This window comes from Schistocerca gregaria, unplaced genomic scaffold (assembly GCF_023897955.1).
Source record: "Schistocerca gregaria isolate iqSchGreg1 unplaced genomic scaffold, iqSchGreg1.2 ptg000240l, whole genome shotgun sequence".
Taxonomy (NCBI): Eukaryota; Metazoa; Arthropoda; class Insecta; order Orthoptera; family Acrididae; genus Schistocerca; species Schistocerca gregaria.
The window spans coordinates 1,808,577-1,829,960 of NW_026061752.1; the positions used below are offsets into that span (position 1 = coordinate 1,808,577).

General features: G+C 26.5%; 1 long non-coding RNA gene across 1 annotated transcript; it reads right to left on the reverse strand.

Moving 5' to 3' along the window:
- Window positions 1-2,409: 2,409 nt before the first annotated feature.
- Window positions 2,410-18,194, reverse strand: LOC126305056 (uncharacterized). Its single transcript, XR_007553297.1, has 2 exons — window positions 18,061-18,194; window positions 2,410-2,455 (listed from the first exon to the last, which is right to left on the reverse strand). It is a non-coding gene; the product is annotated as an uncharacterized LOC126305056 (long non-coding RNA).
- Between the last annotated feature and the right edge of the window lie 3,190 nt (window positions 18,195-21,384).

The window sequence follows — 21,384 nt, forward strand, 5'->3', positions numbered from 1 at the left end:
TTTATTATAATATTATTTAACAATTTCATAGGATTATTCCCTTATATTTTTACTAGAACAAGACATTTAGCATTAACATTTGCAATTGCCCTACCTATATGGCTAAGATTTATATTATTTGGATGAATTAACCATACTAATCATATATTTATTATATTATTTAATCTTTCTTTATTTATTAGTGAAAAGAAAGATTAAATAAGAAGGAATATAATACATTTATTGCTATACATGTTCCATATTAATCTTTAATTATATATAATAGAGAAGTTGTTGTGGTCATACATAAGGGCGTTTCTTTTTTTTTGTTAATGTTTGTGGTTTTTTCTTCTTTTTTCTTTAAATATTTGAATCTTTTATTTTTTCCTGAATTAATAGATTTAAAATTTTCATATTTTTTATTTTTAAAAGTTTTATTCTTGCTTGTTTATTCACTTTTTCTTTGTATTATATGTAAGTTTTGTTAGACTAAATGTTCTTTTTGCAGTAATTTGATTTAATTATCAAGTGATTTCGGATTTAGCAATTGATTTAGTATCGGCATAATTCGTGCCAGCAGCCGCGGTTATACGATTGATACAAGTGAATATTATTGGTTAAAACAGTTGTTTATATTATTAGGGTTGAAATATAAATTTGTAAGGTGAAATGTTAAAATTTATTTGTGGCCCTTTTTATGAATCTGTGAAATTTAAATAATAAACTAGGATTAGATACCCTATTATTTTAAATGTTAATTATATTTACCAGGGCACTATTAGTTAAGGTCTTTAAACCCAAAGAATTTGGCGGTATCTCATTCCATTCAGAGGAACCTACCCCATGATTGATAATACACGATTTACTCTACTTAATTTATTTGTTTGTATATCTCCGTTATCAGAGAATCTTTTTAGAGTTATAATTCTCAAGATTTATAATTATAAAATATTTCAGGTCAAGGTGCAGCTTATAGTTAAGAGGAGGTGGGTTACAATAGATTTTTGTTTATAACGGATTTGATAGTGAAATACTGTTAATGAAGGTGGATTTGATAGTAATTTAATTTATTTAATTTAACTGATATTGGCTCTGAGATGTGTACACATCGCCCGTCGCTCTCATTATTGATTATTCTATTTTATTTTAAAGTAGCTTCAATATAGATGAGATAAGTCGTAACATAGTAGATGTACTGGAAAGTGTATCTAGGAAGAGTTTCAAGATATAACTTATTAGTAAAGTGTTTCATTTACACTGAAAATTTTTCTGTGCAAATCAGGATATCTTGATTATTTATTTTATTATATTTATTTTTTGTTTATTTAATTATTTAATATAAATAATTTTATTGTATTTTTGTCTTAGTATATTTTATAGAATTGATTTTTTAAATTATAGTTTATTGGTAATGTAAGTGTTTTATGAAATATTATTTTACATTTTTTTAAGTAGATTTTATTTATTGTACCTTTTGTATCAGGGTTTATCAAAATTTTAGTATTTATTTTACTTGTCTCGATTTGGTTTGATTTATAAATAATTTATAGTTAATGTATCATAATTATTATTAAATTATTTATAGAAATGAGATGTTAATCGTTTCCCAAGATATCTAGTTTCTTAAGAAAAAATTTAATTTTTTAAAAGTTATTTGTTTTTATTTAATTTTTTAAGTAAAAATATTAACTTATTTATTCTTTAAGGGATAAGCTTTGAAGTTAATAACCTATAATTTATTTTATAGAAATATAATAGTAAGCTTTAAACCAGCTATCTTTAAGATTACGTTTTAGTTCATTATTTTTTATTTTGATTTTATAAATATTTTAGGTTTTTTATTATGATTATTAATTTAATCTTAAAATTTTTGTAATAATGATAGAATTAGTATATTTATTTGTATGAAATTTTTACCTTGTGAACTTATTATAAGGAACTAGGCAAAATTGATTTCCGCCTGTTTATCAAAAACATGTCCTCTTGTTTATATTTTGTGGTCTGGCCTGCTCACTGAGCGTATTTTTAAAGAGCCGCAGTATTTTGACCGTGCAAAGGTAGCATAATCATTAGTCTCTTAATTAGTGGCTGGAATGAATGGCTTGACGAGAAATCAACTGTCTCTTAATAAATTTTTGAATTTAACTTTTGAGTCAAAAGGCTTAAATTCTTCTTTAGGACGAGAAGACCCTATAGAGCTTGACATTTTACTTTTATATAGTTTTTTGTTTGTCTTTCTATATTTAATGATGATGTTTTGTTGGGGTGACATGAAGAATAGATAAACTCTTCATTATTATATCATTTATTTATGTTTGTTATTTTGATCCATAATTTATGATCATAAGATTAAGTTACCTTAGGGATTACAGCGTAATTGTTTTTGAGAGCTCATATCGACAAAGCAGATTGCGACCTCGATGTTGGATTAAGAAAAATTTTGGGTGCAGGAGCCCAATGATTAGGTCTGTTCGACCTTTAAATTCTTGCATGATCTGAGTTCAGACCGGCGTGAGCCAGGTCGGTTTCTATCCTAAGATTGTTAATCCATATTAGTACGAAAGGACCATATGGTTAAAATATTTTTTGTTATATTGATTAATATTAATTTATTTACTATTTTGACAGATTAATGTGTTGAATTTAGAATTCATTTATGTAGATTTTTTCTACAAATAGTATTGATACTTTATGATTTATTTATATTTATTTTGAATTTTCTTTTATTGGTTATTTGTGTTTTAATTAGTGTTGCCTTTTTAACTTTATTAGAGCGTAAGGTTTTAGGTTATATTCAGATTCGAAAGGGTCCAAATAAGGTAGGTTTTGTTGGAATTCCTCAGCCATTTAGAGATGCTATTAAGTTAATTTGTAAGGAGCAGCCAATTCCTATTATATCTAATTACCTACTTTATTATTTTTCCCCTGTTTTTAATTTAATGATTTCTTTAGCCGTTTGAGTAATTTTTCCTTATTTAACTTATATGTGTTCTTTTTCTTATGGATTTTTATTTTTTTTATGTTGTACTAGATTAGGTGTTTATACTGTTATAATTGCTGGTTGATCTTCTAATTCAAATTATTCATTATTAGGTTCTCTTCGTTCTGTTGCTCAAACAATTTCTTATGAAGTTAGTTTAGCTTTAATTTTATTGTCTTTAATTATTTTAATTGGTAGTTTTAATATGTTTGATTTTATAAACTATCAGCTTTATTGTTGATTTATTATTATTTCTTTTCCTTTAGCTTTAGCTTGTTTTGCTTCTTGCTTAGCTGAAACTAATCGTACTCCTTTTGATTTTGCTGAATTGGAATCTGAGTTAGTTTCAGGATTTAATATTGAGTATGGTGCGGGTGGTTTTACTTTAATTTTTTTAGCTGAATATACTAGAATTGTCTTCATAAGAATGTTATTGGCTTTAATTTTTTTGGGCGGTGATTTTTATTCTTTTATATTTTTTATTAAGCTTGCTATTATATCTTTTGGTTTTATTTGGGTTCGTGGAACATTACCACGGTTCCGTTATGATAAATTAATGTACTTAGCTTGAAAAAGTTTTTTACCTTTATCTTTGAATTTTTTTATTTTCTTTGTTGGTTTAAAGATTTTATTTATCTCATTTGTTTAGTGAAATTTTTTGAGAAAAGTTAATAGAAGAGTTAAACTTCTAATTTTATGTTTTCAAAACATATGCTTTTCCTAAGCTAATTAACTTTATTCCTTAATTAATTTATCTCATGCGTTTGCGACATGGACATTAATTAAGAAATATGTGAAGTAAATAATTGTTAAGATTTGACCTGTTATAATATAAGGTTCTTCAACAGGTCGTTTACCAATTCACGTTAGTAAGCATACAACAACTACTATAATTCAGAATAAAATTTGATTAATAGGGTAAAATTGAATGCCTCGGAATGGTGTTTTATTATAAAATGGTAAAATTATTAAGATTCTAATTGATAAAAATAATGCAATAACACCTCCTAACTTATTAGGGATAGATCGTAGAATTGCATATGCAAATAGGAAATATCATTCTGGTTGAATGTGAACTGGTGTTACTAATGGGTTGGCAGGTACAAAGTTATCTGGATCTCCTAATAGGTAAGGATTAATTAAACATAGTATAATTAATAATGATGTTATTATTACAAATGTAATAGAATCCTTAAAGGTAAAGTATGGATGGAATGGAATTTTTTCAAAATCTCCATTTAGTCCAAGAGGATTATTAGATCCTGTTTGGTGAAGAAAAAATAAATGAATTGCTGCTATAGCAGCAATAATAAATGGTAATACAAAATGGAATGTGAAGAATCGATTTAATGTTGCATTATCAACAGCGAATCCTCCTCATACTCATTGGACTAAATCTGTTCCTAAGTATGGGATTGCTGATAATAAATTAGTAATTACTGTTGCACCTCAAAAAGATATTTGGCCTCAGGGTAAGACATATCCTATAAATGCAGTTGCTATAACTAAAAATAAAATCACTGTACCAATTATTCAGGTATGTATATATATATAAGATCCATAGTAAATTCCCCGTCCTACATGTAAGTAAATACAAATAAAAAATATAGATGCTCCATTTGCGTGTAAGGTTCGGATAATTCAACCATTACTTACGTCTCGGCAGATGTGTACTACACTACTGAATGCTATTTCAATATTTGATGTATAATGTATAGCTAAAAATAGTCCAGTTACGATTTGAATTACCAAACATAACCCTAATAGGGATCCAAAATTTCATCAAAATGAAATATTTGTTGGGGCAGGTAAGTCAATTAAAGAGTTATTAATAATTTTAATTAAAGGATGTCTTAATCGTAAGGGTTTATTCATTAGTAATTATCTTATTTTACGAATAGGTCCCTGATTAATATTGGTGATTTTAACAACTGCTAGTAGTGCTAAAAATAAATAAATTATTATTATTATTGTAATAATGAATGTTGGTCTATTATATAATTTTTCTAAAGATATTGTTATTTCTTGATAATTGATTGAATTATCAATATATATAGTTTCGGTGTTTTTGAAAAAGTCTATAAATATAGATATATCTAGAATAATTAATATTAATATGATAAATACTCACATTATTAATGTAATAATTATAGTGATTGATTTAGGCTGAAATATTTCGTTTGATGCAATTCTTGTAATGTAAATAAATAATACTAGTATACCACCAAGAAATGTTAAAAATAAAATATATGATAATCAATATCTTTCTATTATTGTTCCTGTTATTAATCCAACTAGGAAGGTTTGAAGGATAATAAAAAGCATTATTGATATTGGGTGTCTTAATTTAATAAAATTAATATTTATTACATTTGATAATGATATAATTATTATTTTGATCATTTCAGGGGTTAGTTTATTTAAAATACCGGTTTTGGGGACCGATGATGGAAGCTTTTCCACCTCTGAAGTTTTAAAAGTGGGGGCTGGACTTATTTCCGGTTTACAAGACCGGCGTTTTTTTTAAACTATTAAAACTAATGTTTATATTCTCTATTTTTACTTCTTTATTGATTTATTTTGCTGGTGTTTATGTTTTTTCTTCTAAACATAAACATTTATTAATGGTTCTTTTGAGATTAGAATATATTGTTCTTTCTTTCTTTATGTTAGTTATTGTTTTTCTTATTGAGTTTGATTATGATTATTTTTTTCCTGTTATTTTTTTAGTTTTTTCTGTTTGTGAGGGTGCTTTAGGTCTTTCTATTTTAGTTTCAATAATTCGTTCTCATGGTAATGATTTTTTTAATTCTTTTGGTTTATCTTTATGTTAAAGTATTTATTTATAACTATTTTTTTGATCCCTCTTTGTTTATTAAATAATTGTTGATGGTTGGTTCATTCTTTAATGTTTCTGTCGGGTTTTGTTTTTATAATTTGTGTTTATTCATATGCTGATTTGAATATAATTAGATATTATTTTGGTATTGATTATTTTTCTTTTAGTTTAATTTTACTTAGTTTTTGGATTTGTTCTTTAATAATCACAGCTAGAGGTTCAGTTTATTTAAGTTCATATCATTCTAATTTTTTTTATGGTTTTTGATTTTAATAATTATGCTTTATTGTTCATTTGCTAGATTAAGTCTTCTTTCTTTTTATATTGTTTTTGAGGCTAGATTAGTTCCTACTTTACTTTTAATTTTGGGTTGGGTTTATCAACCTGAGCGTTTGCAGGCTGGTGTTTATTTAATTTTTTATACTTTGGTTGCTAGATTACCTTTATTATTAGTTTTATTTAAGGTTTATGATTTTTCTAATACTTTATATTTTCCTTTATTGGTTGATTTTGGTTCTTATTATTTTATGTTTTATGTATTTATAATTTTGGCTTTTTTAGTTAAGATACCTATGTTTTTGGTTCATTTATGACTTCCTAAGGCTCATGTAGAGGCCCCTATTTCAGGTAGAATAATTCTTGCTGGTGTTTTATTAAAGTTAGTTGGTTATGGTATTTTTCGTGTTATAAAGGTTATTTCTTATTTGGGTTTAAAGTTTAATTATTTTTGATTGTCTTTAGGTTTATCTGGGGGTGTTATTGTAAGATTTATTTGTTTTCGTCAGGTTGATTTAAAGTCTTTAATTGCATATTCTTCTGTTGCTCATATAAGAATGGTTATTGGTGGATTGATGACTATGAATTGATGAGGTTGTGTAGGTTCTCTTTCTCTAATGGTTGGTCATGGTTTATGTTCTTCTGGTTTATTTTGTTTATCTAATATTATTTATGAACGTTTAGGTAGACGAAGATTATTAATTAACAAGGGTATAATTAATTTTATGCCAAGAATGGCTTTATGATGATTTCTTTTAAGATCATCAAATATGGCTGCTCCTCCTCCTTTAAATTTGGTAGGTGAAATTAGATTATTAAATAGAATTATATCTTGATCTTCTTTTAGATTCTTTGCTTTGATTTTTTTATCTTTTTTTAGAGCTGTTTATACTTTGTATATATATTCTTATTCTCAGCATGGGAATTATTATTCTGGTGTTTATACTTGTTCTCTTGGTTATTTTCGTGAATATCATCTTTTACTTTTACATTGATTGCCTTTAAATATTCTCTGTTTAAAGGGTGAATATTTCTTTGTTTAGTTTGCTTAAGTATTTTAATTAAAAATATTGTTTTGTGGAATCAATTATATGAAGTTTTTCATCTTAGGCCGTGAATTTATTTTCTATTTGTTCTTTGAGTTTTTTTTCTTTGTTTATTTCGAGAACTATAATTTTTATTTTAGGTATTTATTATTTAATAATTGATTATAGAGTTTTTGTTGAGTGAGAGCTTTTCAATTTAAATGGTTCTATAGTTGTTATAACTTTAATTTTGGATTGAATATCTCTTATTTTTATATCTTTTGTTATATATATTTCTTCTTTGGTTATTTATTATAGAGAGGATTATATATCTGGTGAAAAGAATATAAATCGTTTTATTATTATTGTTTTAATATTTATTCTTTCTATAGGTTTTTTAATTATTAGTCCTAATTTAATTAGAATTTTATTAGGTTGAGATGGTTTAGGTTTAGTTTCTTATTGTTTAGTTATTTATTATCAAAATGTAAAATCTTATAGTGCTGGTATATTAACTGCACTTTCTAATCGTATTGGTGATGTTGCTATTTTAATTTCTATTGCATGAATGTTAAATTTTGGTGGTTGAAATTATATTTATTATTATGATTTTATTTCTAATTCTTTTGAAATAAAGCTCATTACTATATTAATTGTTTTAGCAGCTATAACTAAGAGAGCTCAGATTCCTTTCTCTTCATGACTTCCTGCTGCTATAGCAGCTCCTACTCCTGTTTCTGCTTTAGTTCATTCTTCTACTCTTGTTACTGCTGGTGTTTATTTATTAATTCGTTTTAGACCAATATTGGATACTTATAATTGTGGTTGATTTTTACTTTTAATTGGTTGTATAACTATATTTATGGCTGGATTGGGCGCTAATTTTGAGTTTGATTTAAAGAAGATTATTGCTCTTTCTACTTTAAGACAACTTGGTTTAATAATAAGAATTTTGGCTATAGGTTATCCAAAGCTTGCATTTTTTCATTTATTGGCTCATGCTTTATTTAAGGCATTATTATTTATATGTGCAGGTTCAATAATTCATAATTTGAAGGATTCTCAGGATATTCGTTTTATAGGATCAATTGTTAATTTCATACCTTTAACTTCAGTTTGTTTTAATGTTTCTAGTTTATCTTTGTGTGGAATACCTTTTTTAGCGGGATTTTATTCAAAGGATTTAATTCTTGAGATGGTTTGTTTAAGATGAATTAATTGTTTAATTTTTTTTCTTTATTTTTTTTCTACTGGTTTAACTGCTTCTTATTCTTTTCGTTTGTTTTATTATTCAATATCTGGTGATAATAATTTTTATTCTAGATTTTCTTTTGATGTTAAGGGTTATTATATTTCATTTGGAATAATTGGTCTATTGTTTGTTGCTGTTTTTGGTGGTAGTCTTTTATCTGGATTAATTTTTCCTATTCCTCATGTGATTGCTTTACCTTATTATTTAAAGTTTTTAACTATTACAGTTGTTATTTTAGGTGCTTATTTAGGTTATCTTATTTCTAATTTTGATTTTTCTCATAATTTATTTTCTTTAAGTATACTTTCTTTTGTTAGATTTGCTGGTTCTATATGATTTATACCTTTTCTTTCAACTAAGTTTATTAGATATATTCCTTTAAAAATAGGTTATTATTCATCTAAGTCATTTGATTATGGTTGAGGTGAATTACTTTGTGGTCAAGGTTTATATAGATTATTTATTTATTTAATTGGTTATATTCAAGGTTGATATGATTCTAATTTCAAGATTTATCTTTTAACTTTTATTTTTTGAATATATATATTGGTAATATTGTTTTTCGTTTACTTAAATAGCTTATAATTAGAGCGTGACACTGAAGATGTTAAGGAAGTATTATTACTTTTAAGTATTTATAAATATAGATATATTATTTTTACAGTGAAAATGTAATGTTTTATTTAAACTACATAAATTTTAGAAATGTTAACGGAGTTTAACCGCTAATATAAAAAGTTAGCAGCTTTCATATTGGCTTTACATTTCCTTAATTGGAACTATTATAGTTCAATTATAATATTAACAGTAATACGCCTCTTTTTGGCTTCAATTAATAAGAATAAGGGTAGTACATACCAATCTTCCAGGTCCAAACTGACTGCAATATTTCGCTTCTTATTCTATTTAAGGTTGATTGATGATATCAATACTTTTTGAATGCAACCCAAATGTTATATTTAACTACAACCCTTTATTCTGCTCATTGTAATGCTCCTTGGTTTCATTCATGGTATAGTCCTCCTAATAGAACTAGAATAAAAAATATTGTTGATACTGTTCAGATTATAATGTCTTAAGTTTTAAAAATAATTACAATTGGTAGAATTAGTGCAATTTCTACATCAAAAATTAAAAAGATTACTGCGATTAGGAAGAATCGTATTGAGAATGGTATTCGTGCTGATCTTTTTGGATCAAACCCACATTCAAATGGTGATCTTTTTTCTCGATCATTAATTAATTTTTTTGATAGTGTTGTTGCCAGGATTATAACAATTATTGGAATAATAAATCTAATGAAAACTCTTGTTGATAGAATTAGAATTGTTTTTCTTGATTTATATCAAGCTTTCTGATTGGAAGTCAAATGTACTATTTATACTAGAAAAACAATTATCTACCTCATCAATAAATAGAGATATATAAGAATAATCATACTACGTCTACGAAGTGTCAGTATCATGCTGCTGCTTCAAATCCAAAGTGATGTCTTGGTGAAAATTGATTTATTGAGTGTCGAAGTAGACATGTTGATAAAAAGATTGTTCCAATAATTACTTGTAAACCATGGAATCCTGTTGCAACAAAGAATGTTGATCCATAAACTGCATCTGCAATGGTAAAAGGTGCTTCTCAGTATTCATATGCTTGAAGTATTGTAAAGTATAGTCCTAATAACACTGTGAAGAATAATCCTTGTAGTGCTTGAGTATGATTAGATTCCATTAAACTATGATGTGCTCAAGTTACTGTTACTCCTGATGCTAAAAGAATAGCTGTATTAAGTAATGGAATTTGTATAGGGTTAAAGGGTTGAATTCCTATTGGAGGTCATAGTATTCCTAGTTCAATTGTTGGTGCTAATCTTCTTCTAAAGAATGCTCAAAAAAAAGAAACGAAAAATAATACCTCTGATGCAATAAATAAAATTATTCCTCATCGTAATCCAATTGATACAAATCCTGTATGTAATCCTAGATATGTTCCTTCTCGTACTACATCTCGTCATCATTGAATTATAGTTAGTAGGGTAATTCCAAATCCAATTATGAATAAGTTAATATTAAATAGGTGGAATCATTTTGCTAGTCCTGATACTAGGACTATTGCTCCAATTGCTCCTGTTAATGGTCAAGGTCTATAGTCTACTAAGTGGAATGGGTGGTTTGAGTGAGTTGTTAACATAGGTTTAATATACTTCTCTAGAATATAGAGTTCTTAGAATTGAGAAAACATAGGCTTGAATTATTGCTACTGCTGATTCTAGAATTAATAGAAGTATTTGTCCAATAATTAGTAATGAGATTAAGTTTATTGCTATAGATGGTCCTGTGTTTCCTAATAAGGTTAATAATAAGTGTCCTGCAATTATATTTGCTGCCAACCGTACTGCTAATGTACCTGGTCGAATAACATTACTAATTGTTTCAATTAGTACTATAAATGATATTAATGCAGGCGGTGTACCTTGTGGTACAAGGTGTGTAAATATATGATTAGTATGGTTAATTCATCCAAATAATATAAATCTTAGCCATATAGGTAGGGCAATTGCAAATGTTAATGCTAAATGTCTTGTTCTAGTAAAAATATAAGGGAATAATCCTATGAAATTGTTAAATAATATTATAATAAAAATTGAGATGAAAATGAATGTTGTTCCATTAAATGATTTTGGTCCAAGAAGTGTTTTAAATTCATTATGTAAGGTTAAATTTAGTTTATTTCAGATAATGTTAATTCGTGATGGTGTAAGTCAAAATAGTGATGGGATTAATAATAGTCCTAGAAATGTTCTAGTTCAATTTAATGATAAATTAAAGATGTTAGTTGATGGGTCAAATGTTGAGAATAGATTTGTTATCATTTTCAATTTAAGTTTTTTATTTCAATTGTTCCTTTTTCTGCTCTTTTAATAAGGTTAGGTTTAAATGAGAAGAAGTTTATTTGATTAAACAAGATTAATGTAGCTGAAAATATAATGAATAGTGAGAATCATATAAGAGGGGATATTTGAGGGATTTGGATATAATTTCCCCATCAGAAGTAGTCGTTAATTTACTATTATTTGGTTTAGGAGACCATTACTTACTTTCAGTCATCTGATGAATTTCAAGGTGTACAAATTTTTTTTAGTTACTTTAGATTGACACTCTAATGTTATTTATTTTAACTAACTCCTTAAATTATCTTAGATAATCACTTAATAAATAAATTTACTGAAGTTCTTTCAATTACAATTGGTATAAATCTGTGGTTTGCTCCACAGATTTCTGAGCATTGTCCAAAGAATAATCCAGGTCGATTTATTGTGAATGTTCCTTGATTTAACCGACCTGGCGTTGCATCAATTTTAACCCCTAATGCAGGAACTGCTCATGAGTGTAGAACATCTGATGCTCTTGTTAATACTCGTACTTCTGTATTTATTGGTAGGATTGTTCGGTTATCTACATCTAGTAGTCGGAATCCATCATTTTCTAGGTCTTGTTCTGGTGTTATATAAGTGTCAAATTCTAAGTCTATGAAGTCTGAATATTCATATCTTCAATATCATTGTCGTCCAATGGTTTTAATTGTAATTATTGCATCTACTGAATCATCAAGTAAATATAATAGTCGTAATGATGGAAGGGCAATAAAAATTAATGTAATTGCTGGTAAAGCTGTTCAGATTGTTTCAATTAAATGTCCATGAAGTATATTACGGTTAGTATAGGCAATAAATAATATATAACTTAGGGCATAACCTACAATTACTGTAATTAATAATAATACGACCATAGTATGATCATGAAAGAATGATAATTGCTCCATTAATGGTGAAGCTCCATCTTGAAGAGATAAATTTGATCATGTTGCCATTAATAAATATTTTCTAATAAAAGGTCAAACCTTTATTTGTAGAGCTTAAATCTACTGCACTAATCTGCCATATTAGAATCTAGAGATTAATGGTAATTCTGAGTAACTATGTTCTGCAGGAGGGTTATTTTGTAGTCATTCTGTTGATCTTCTTATGTTAGCTCTAAATATAATTGCTCGGTTTGTAATCATTCTTTCTCATATAATTACAATGAATATAATGATTCCTACAATAGAAATTGTAGACCCAATTCTTGATACTACGTTTCATGATGTATATGCGTCTGGGTAGTCAGAGTATCGTCGAGGTATTCCTGCTAATCCTAGGAAGTGTTGAGGAAAGAATGTTAAATTTACTCCAATGAATATAATTGTAAATTGGATTTTTAATCATGTATTATTTATAGTTAATCCTGTAAATAGTGGATATCATTGAATGACACCTCCTATAATTGCAAATACTGCTCCTATAGATAATACATAATGAAAGTGGGCTACTACATAATATGTATCATGTAATACAATATCAAGTGATGAATTTGCTAATACTAATCCTGTTAATCCACCAATTGTAAATAGGAAAATAAATCCTAGAGCTCATAATAATGGTGGATTGAACTTGAATTTAGTTCCATATAATGTAGCTAATCATCTAAATACCTTAATTCCTGTAGGTACAGCAATAATTATTGTTGCTGATGTAAAATATGCTCGTGTGTCAACATCCATTCCTACTGTAAATATATGATGTGCTCATACAATAAATCCTATTAGTCCAATTGATAGTATAGCATAAATTATACCTAATGTTCCAAATGATTCAATTTTTCCTCTTTCTTGACATACAATATGTGAAATAATTCCGAACCCCGGTAGAATTAAAATATAAACTTCTGGGTGTCCAAAGAATCAAAATAGATGTTGATATAGAATTGGGTCACCCCCTCCTGCAGGGTCAAAGAATGATGTATTTAAATTTCGATCTGTTAATAATATAGTAATAGCTCCTGCTAAAACTGGAAGTGAAAGAAGGAGAAGTAATGCTGTAATAGCTACAGATCATACAAATAAAGGTGTTTGATCTAAAGTTATACTTTCTGATCGTATATTAATTGCTGTTGTAATGAAATTCACTGCACCAAGAATAGATGATACACCTGCTAAGTGCAGTGAAAAAATAGCTAGATCTACAGATGCACCCCCGTGTGCAATAGCTCCTGCTAGAGGAGGGTAAACTGTTCATCCTGTACCAGCACCATTATCTACTATAGAAGATGTAAGAAGAAGGGTTAGTGAAGGTGGTAGTAATCAAAAACTTATATTATTTATTCGTGGAAATGCTATATCTGGTGCACCAATTATTAGTGGAACAAGTCAATTACCAAATCCACCAATTATAATAGGTATTACTATAAAGAAAATTATTACGAATGCGTGAGCTGTAATAATAACATTATAAATCTGGTCATCCCCAATTAGAGATCCGGGTTGGCCAAGTTCAGCACGAATAAGTATTCTTATTGATGTTCCTACTATTCCTGCTCATGCTCCAAATATGAAGTATAAAGTACCAATGTCCTTATGGTTTGTTGAGAATAATCATTTTTGCGGTAAGATGGCTGAATTTTAGGTGGTAGACTGTAAATCTACTTATGAGATGTTTTCTCTCTTATCATATTTAGGTCTTATATTCAATTATGATTCTAGACTGCAATTCTAGAGGTGTAAAATTTTACTAAAGCCTAAAAGATTATTCTTTTAATTATAACTTTGAAGGTTATTAGTTTGATTAACTTAAGTCCTTAGTATAATGAAATTAAGGTTGATGTTGAAATCAATCCTATTGTTGAAATTATTACTGTTATAGGAAGAATGATTGTTGATTTTTGGGACTTTATCTTTATAGATCACGAATTTTCTGTGTATGATATAATTAGAGCTGAGAATCGAATACGTATATAGTAGTAGAGTGTAATTGTAGTTAATACAACTATAATAGTTATAATAGTTGTTATATTGTTTTCTATTAATGATTGTATTACAATTCATTTTGGTAAGAATCCAAGGAATGGTGGTAGTCCACCTAAAGATAATAAAGATAAGAATATTATGAATTTAATTTCGGTTTTTATATTTCTGGCTGAATAAATTTGATTTATGAAAAATAAATTTATTTGCTTAAATAATAAAACTATAATTAATCTTAATAGTGAGTAAATAATGAAGTATAGTTCTCAGATGTTTTCTCTGACTGTTAATGATCTAATTATTCAACCTAGATGTCTGATTGATGAATATGCTAAAAGTTGTCGTAAGGATGTTTGATTTAAACCTCCTATTGCCCCAATAATAATTCTTAAGATAATAATTGTTCAAATAAAAGTTCTTAATTGAATACAATAAGATAAGACCATTATTGGGGCGATTTTTTGTCATGTTATTAATGTTAAACAATTATTTCATCTTGATGCTCCTATAACTTCTGGAAATCAGAAATGGAAAGGTGCAGCTCCAATCTTTAATAATAGTCTAGATCTAATTATTATTGATGGGATAAATTCTGTTTCCCATCCCATGGGATATTTTATTTGAATCAGCAAAATTGAAAATAATAATATTGTCGATGCTATTGCTTGGACAATAAAATATTTAATTGATGATTCATTTATTATTATATTTTTATTTCTTGTTAGGAGCGGAATAAATGAAAGTAAGTTGATATCAAGTCCTATTCAAACCCCAAATCAGGAATTTGATGAAATGGACAGGATCGTTCCTATCATTATGTTGATAGGAAGAGAAGTTTTGTAGAGTTGTTGGTCATTAAAAAGGAGAGGATTGATACCTCTATAAATGGGGTATGAACCCATTAGCTTGTTTAGCTTACCTTTTTACATTAAGGTGTATGATGCACGTTAGTTTTTGATACTAAAGGAGGTAGTTTAATTCTATCTTATGTAATTTTAATGAAGGTAATTTTATTTACTTTATTTACCCTATCAAGGTAACCCTTTAATCAGGCACTTCATTTATTTAATATATAATTGGAAAGTTTTTTTTGAAATTCTTTTATGTATTATTTTGTTTAATTAGGATTAATTTATCCTGCTCATTTTATTTTTTTTATATATATATATAATAAATAATTTATATTAATATATTACATTTAATTGAAATTAAAGTATTATAAGTTCATCTTACCATTATCAATTGATTATTTTAATGCAATTATTTACCTAGGATTATAGCTACTTATGTTTTTAGCTTAAAATAGGTTATTATAATATAATATATATAATAATATGTAATTTAATATTTAATATTATTATAATTGGATATAATAAATAAAATTATTAATTTAAATATAAAATATTATAATTAATATAAATAATTATATTAATTATAATAATATAATTATGTAAATTATCTATAATTAGATTATTTAACTAATATATATGAAAGTTAACTTAATATAAAAAAGAATTCATATTAATAACATATTATATTAAATTACATATTTGTATAAAATATATTTATTATATTATTTAATCTTTCTTTATTTATTAGTGAAAAGAAAGATTAAATAAGAAAGAATATAATACATTTATTGCTATACATGTTCCATATTAATCTTTAATTATATATAATAGAGAAGTTGTTGTGGTCATACATAGGGGCGTTTCTTTTTTTTTTTGTTAATGTTTGTGGTTTTTTTCTTTTTTTTTCTTTAAATATTTGAATCTTTTATTTTTTCCTGAATTAATAGATTTAAAATTTTCTTATTTTTTATTTTTAAAAGTTTTATTCTTGCTTGTTTATTCACTTTTTCTTTGTATTATATGTAAGTTTTGTTAGACTAAATGTTCTTTTTGCAGTGATTTTATTTAATTATCAAGTGATTTTGGATTTAGCAATTGATTTAGTATCGGCATAATTCGTGCCAGCAGCCGCGGTTATACGATTGATACAAGTGAATATTATTGGTTAAAACAGTTGTTTATATTATTAGGGTTGAAATATAAATTTGTAAGGTGAAATGTTAAAATTTATTTGTGGCCCTTTTTATGAATCTGTGAAATTTAAATAATAAACTAGGATTAGATACCCTATTATTTTAAATGTTAATTATATTTACCAGGGTACTATAAGTTAAGGTCTTTAAACCCAAAGAATTTGGCGGTATCTCATTCCATTCAGAGGAACCTACCCCATGATTGATAATACACGATTTACTCTACTTAATTTATTTGTTTGTATATCTCCGTTATCAGAGAATCTTTTTAGAGTTATAATTCTCAAGATTTATAATTATAAAATATTTCAGGTCAAGGTGCAGCTTATAGTTAAGAGGAGGTGGGTTACAATAGATTTTTGTTTATAACGGATTTGATAGTGAAATACTGTTAATGAAGGTGGATTTGATAGTAATTTAATTTATTTAATTTAACTGATATTGGCTCTGAGATGTGTACACATCGCCCGTCGCTCTCATTATTGATTATTGTATTTTATTTTAAAGTAGCTTCAATTTAGATGAGATAAGTCGTAACATAGTAGATGTACTGGAAAGTGTATCTAGGAAGAGTTTCAAGATATAACTTATTAGTAAAGTGTTTCATTTACACTGAAAATTTTTCTGTGCAAATCAGGATATCTTGATTATTTATTTTATTATATTTATTTTTTGTTTATTTAATTATTTAATATAAATAATTTTATTGTATTTTTGTCTTAGTATATTTTATAGAATTGATTTTTTAAATTATAGTTTATTGGTAATGTAAGTGTTTTATGAAATATTATTTTACATTTTTTTAAGTAGATTTTATTTATTGTACCTTTTGTATCAGGGTTTATCAAAATTTTAGTATTTATTTTACTTGTCTCGATTTGGGTTGATTTATAAATAATTTATAGTTAATGTATCATAATTATTATTAAATTATTTATAGAAATGAGATGTTAATCGTTTCCCAAGATATCTAGTTTCTTAAGAAAAAATTTAATTTTTTAAAGTTATTTGTTTTTATTTAATTTTTTAAGTAAAAATATTAACTTATTTATTCTTTAAGGGATAAGCTTTGAAGTTAATAACCTATAATTTATTTTATAGAAATATAATAGTAAGCTTTAAACCAGCTATCTTTAAGATTACGTTTTAGTTCATTATTTTTTATTTTGATTTTATAAATATTTTAGGTTTTTTATTAAGATTATTAATTTAATTTTAAAATTTTTGTAATAATGATAGAATTAGTATATTTATTTGTATGAATTTTTTACCTTGTGAACTTATTATAAGGAACTAGGCAAAATTGATTTCCGCCTGTTTATCAAAAACATGTCCTCTTGTTTATATTTTGAGGTCTGGCCTGCTCACTGAGCGTATTTTTAAAGAGCCGCAGTATTTTGACCGTGCAAAGGTAGCATAATCATTAGTCTCTTAATTAGTGGCTGGAATGAATGGCTTGACGAGAAATCAACTGTCTCTTAATAAATTTTTGAATTTAACTTTTGAGTCAAAAGGCTTAAATTCTTCTTTAGGACGAGAAGACCCTATAGAGCTTGACATTTTACTTTTATATAGTTTTTTGTTTGTCTTTCTATATTTAATGATGATGTTTTGTTGGGGTGACATGAAGAATAGATAAACTCTTCATTATTATATCATTTATTTATGTTTGTTATTTTGATCCATAATTTATGATCATAAGATTAAGTTACCTTAGGGATAACAGCGTAATTGTTTTTGAGAGCTCATATCGACAAAGCAGATTGCGACCTCGATGTTGGATTAAGAAAAATTTTGGGTGCAGGAGCCCAATGATTTGGTCTGTTCGACCTTTAAATTCTTACATGATCTGAGTTCAGACCGGCGTGAGCCAGGTCGGTTTCTATCCTAAGATTGTTAATCCATATTAGTACGAAAGGACCATATGGTTAAAATATTTTTTGTTATATTGATTAATATTAATTTATTTACTATTTTGACAGATTAATGTGTTGAATTTAGAATTCATTTATGTAGATTTTTTCTACAAATAGTATTGATACTTTATGATTTATTTATATTTATTTTGAATTTTCTTTTATTGGTTATTTGTGTTTTAATTAGTGTTGCCTTTTTAACTTTATTAGAGCGTAAGGTTTTAGGTTATATTCAGATTCGAAAGGGTCCAAATAAGGTAGGTTTTGTTGGAATTCCTCAGCCATTTAGAGATGCTATTAAGTTAATTTGTAAGGAGCAGCCAATTCCTATTATATCTAATTACCTACTTTATTATTTTTCCCCTGTTTTTAATTTAATGATTTCTTTAGCCGTTTGAGTAATTTTTCCTTATTTAACTTATATGTGTTCTTTTTCTTATGGATTTTTATTTTTTTTATGTTGTACTAGATTAGGTGTTTATACTGTTATAATTGCTGGTTGATCTTCTAATTCAAATTATTCATTATTAGGTTCTCTTCGTTCTGTTGCTCAAACAATTTCTTATGAAGTTAGTTTAGCTTTAATTTTATTGTCTTTAATTATTTTAATTGGTAGTTTTAATATGTTTGATTTTATAAACTATCAGCTTTATTGTTGATTTATTATTATTTCTTTTCCTTTAGCTTTAGCTTGTTTTGCTTCTTGCTTAGCTGAAACTAATCGTACTCCTTTTGATTTTGCTGAAGGGGAATCTGAGTTAGTTTCAGGATTTAATATTGAGTATGGTGCGGGTGGTTTTACTTTAATTTTTTTAGCTGAATATACTAGAATTGTCTTCATAAGAATGTTATTGGCTTTAATTTTTTTGGGCGGTGATTTTTATTCTTTTATATTTTTTATTAAGCTTGCTATTATATCCTTTGGTTTTATTTGGGTTCGTGGAACATTACCACGGTTCTGTTATGATAAATTAATGTACTTAGCTTGAAAAAGTTTTTTACCTTTATCTTTGAATTTTTTTATTTTCTTTGTTGGTTTAAAGATTTTATTTATCTCATTTGTTTAGTGAAATTTTTTGAGAAAAGTTAATAGAAGAGTAAAACTTCTAATTTTATGTTTTCAAAACATATGCTTTTCCTAAGCTAATTAACTTTATTCCTTAATTAATTTATCTCATGCGTTTGCGACATGGACATTAATTAAGAAATATGTGAAGTAAATAATTGTTAAGATTTGACCTGTTATAATATAAGGTTCTTCAACAGGTCGTTTACCAATTCACGTTAGTAAGCATACAACAACTACTATAATTCAGAATAAAATTTGATTAATAGGGTAAAATTGAATGCCTCGGAATGGTGTTTTATTATAAAATGGTAAAATTATTAAGTTCTAATTGATAAAAATAATGCAATAACACCTCCTAACTTATTAGGGATAGATCGTAGAATTGCATATGCAAATAGGAAATATCATTCTGGTTGAATGTGAACTGGTGTTACTAATGGGTTGGCAGGAACAAAGTTATCTGGATCTCCTAATAGGTAAGGATTAATAAAACATAGTATAATTAATAATGATGTTATTATTACAAATGTAATAGAATCCTTAAAGGTAAAGTATGGGTGGAATGGAATTTTTTCAATATCTCCATTTAGTCCAAGAGGATTATTAGATCCTGTTTGGTGAAGAAAAAATAAATGATTTGCTGCTATAGCAGCAATAATAAATGGTAATACAAAATGGAATGTGAAGAATCGATTTAATGTTGCATTATCAACAGCGAATCCTCCTCATACTCATTGGACTAAATCTGTTCCTAAGTATGGGATTGCTGATAATAAATTAGTAATTACTGTTGTACCTCAAAAAGATATTTGGCCTCAGGGTAAGACATATCCTATAAATGCAGTTGCTATAACTAAAAATAAAATCACTGTACCAATTATTCAGGTATGTATATATATATAAGATCCATAGTAAATTCCCCGTCCTACATGTAAGTAAATACAAATAAAAAATATAGATGCTCCATTTGCGTGTAAGGTTCGGATAATTCAACCATTATTTACGTCTCGGCAGATGTGTACTACACTACTGTATGCTATTTCAATATTTGATGTATAATGTATAGCTAAAAATAGTCCAGTTACGATTTGAATTACCAAACATAACCCTAATAGGGATCCAAAATCCATCAAAATGAAATATTTGTTGGGGCAGGTAAGTCAATTAAAGAGTTATTAATAATTTTAATTAAAGGATGTCTTAATCGTAAGGGTTTATTCATTAGTAATTATCTTATTTTACGAATAGGTCCCTGATTAATATTGGTGATTTTAACAACTGCTAGTAGTGCTAAAAATAAATAAATTATTATTATTATTGTAATAATGAATGTTGGTCTATTATATAATTTTTCTAAAGATATTGTTATTTCTTGATAATTGATTGAATTATCAATATTTATAGTTTCGGTGTTTTTGAAAAAGTCTATAAATATAGATATATCTAGAATAATTAATATTAATATGATAAATACTCACATTATTAATGTAATAATTATAGTGATTGATTTAGGCTGAAATATTTCGTTTGATGCAATTCTTGTAATGTAAATAAATAATACTAGTATACCACCAAGAAATGTTAAAAATAAAATATATGATAATCAATATCTTTCTATTATTGTTCCTGTTATTAATCCAACTAGGAAGGTTTGAAGGATAATAAAAAGCATTATTGATATTGGGTGTCTTAATTTAATAAAATTAATATTTATTACATTTGATAATGATATAATTATTATTTTGATCATTTCAGGGGTTAGTTTATTTAAAATACCGGTTTTGGGGACCGATGATGGAAGCTTTTCCACCTCTGAAGTTTTAAAAGTGGGGGCTGGACTTATTTCCGGTTTACAAGACCCGCGTTTTTTTTAAACTATTAAAACTAATGTTTATATTCTCTATTTTTACTTCTTTATTGATTTATTTTGCTGGTGTTTATGTTTTTTCTTCTAAACGTAAACATTTATTAATGGTTCTTTTGAGATTAGAATATATTGTTCTTTCTTTATTTATGTTAGTTATTGTTTTTCTTATTGAGTTTGATTATGATTATTTTTTTCCTGTTATTTTTTTAGTTTTTTCTGTTTGTGAGGGTGCTTTAGGTCTTTCTATTTTAGTTTCAATAATTCGTTCTCATGGTAATGATTTTTTTAATTCTTTTGGTTTA